Here is a 1,724-nt window from a genome sequence, read left to right as displayed (position 1 = left end):
AAATGAAGCCAGGTGGGCGCGAAGCGCCCTCATTGGTCGCCACGTCACGCGGGCTCACCGATAGGCTGCTGCAGTTGCCAGCAGAGCAGCCAATAGCACGCTGGAATAGCCTGCTATGGTCTGCCAGGCTGCCGCACTGCGTTGACAATGTTACAAAATTAAGGATAATTTTGGGTTTTTCAGAAATCTCGAAGAAAGAATACTTTCCCGTAGCGTAAGGAACTTACGCAATACGAGAGAACCTCTCGTAAGAGAACGCTACAGGCACGGCCATACCCCTCGGCGTCAGTCTATAGACGAACTGGGAACTCCATTGCTTTCAATGGGAAACCTTTGCCGGTATTCTATCGGTATGAAATCTCGCTGAAGAAGTCTCATTCAGAATACATCGCGATGTTTGGCATCAGTGCACGTGGGCCACATGTTGGTGAGTAGCCATGAATATTTGATATAAAGTATTTTCTGTCGTTATTGATCAGATTATGTTCAGTCACTGCATTATATCTTTCATTTCCACTCAGGCTTCGCTTTTCTTTGCTTTCTAAATCAACACACCTTGCTAATAGGGCGTTTAAACACTGTCACGTGACGTGCTATAGACCTTTTAAACAGTTATTCATATTTAATAATAACAACTAACGTTAGTGTAGTTTCAACGTGGCATTTGTAGTAGAAGCAAAATAAAAACAACCTTAGTTGTAATGTGATGTTTGTTGTAAATAGACAGTATCCACAACACTTACCATGCTTTTTAATGCCTTTTAATGTAAAATCCAAATATTGTGATGTAAATAGTACTTTGTCCTGTATATAATGTATCTGTTATATATTATGACTTTTTCTCTTTTTTTTTTTTTTACCTGAAACGACCAAAAGGGCCTTTCGGACTCAGTCAGCCCATTCTTGTTCATGGAAAAGTAATGGAGAAGACCGAAAGCAGCAACAGCAAATATTTGCAATGGTAAGTATGTGTTGGTTTGAACTCTTTATCAAGCATTTGTTGTTTCTTAAACATATTCTTACAAACCCCATGGCTCATCAGTGAGAACATGTTCTCAAAGTCTTAATAATTCACAAGATTTAACAAGCTGTCATTCATATGATACTCGTACATATTTGTACAAATACTCATACATAATCCTGCAGCTTTTACTCCGAATCCTGCCATTGGCTACAGCCTCAATTCCTGTACCTATTTATCATGATTTTTGTAAATCAGTTGCGCCCCTTCTTGGAAAGCAGTCCCAGAAAGAAAAGTTTATATTAGGTCCAATGTATTCTTTAAAATGATTACAAATTGGGCCATTGGGGAGGTCTCTTCACACCTCATGACCTACCTCTGTTTGCAAGAGCGGAAATGCTCACATAACATCAGATATTCAATTATTTTGTCATCAGTTGCACTGCTGATAACGTCCTGTTTGCATGTAAATAATTTACGTGATCAAAAGATCAAGTAAATAATCAACATTTTTAAACAAATTCATATGTGCTACTAAAAATATACTTTTAATAATGGAAATGCACACCTATCAGTGAACTTGTTTCATAAATGTATTTAACATTTAATTATGCAACACTTTTTAAAGAAAGAAACAGTTATGTATGAAATCACAACTTGCATGCAATGTAATGAAATTTCCTTTCTTTCTGTTTTGCAGGATTACTTGCAGATTACTTTTATGAGCCAACCCTCACAAGAGCTACTAGTTAGTCGTAGCGAA

This window comes from Gobio gobio, assembly GCF_949357685.1.
Source record: "Gobio gobio genome assembly, contig: scaffold_134, whole genome shotgun sequence".
Classification (NCBI taxonomy): Eukaryota; Metazoa; Chordata; class Actinopteri; order Cypriniformes; family Gobionidae; genus Gobio; species Gobio gobio.
The sequence above is the reverse complement of the archived record's forward strand: the minus strand, read 5'-3'. Positions refer to the sequence as shown.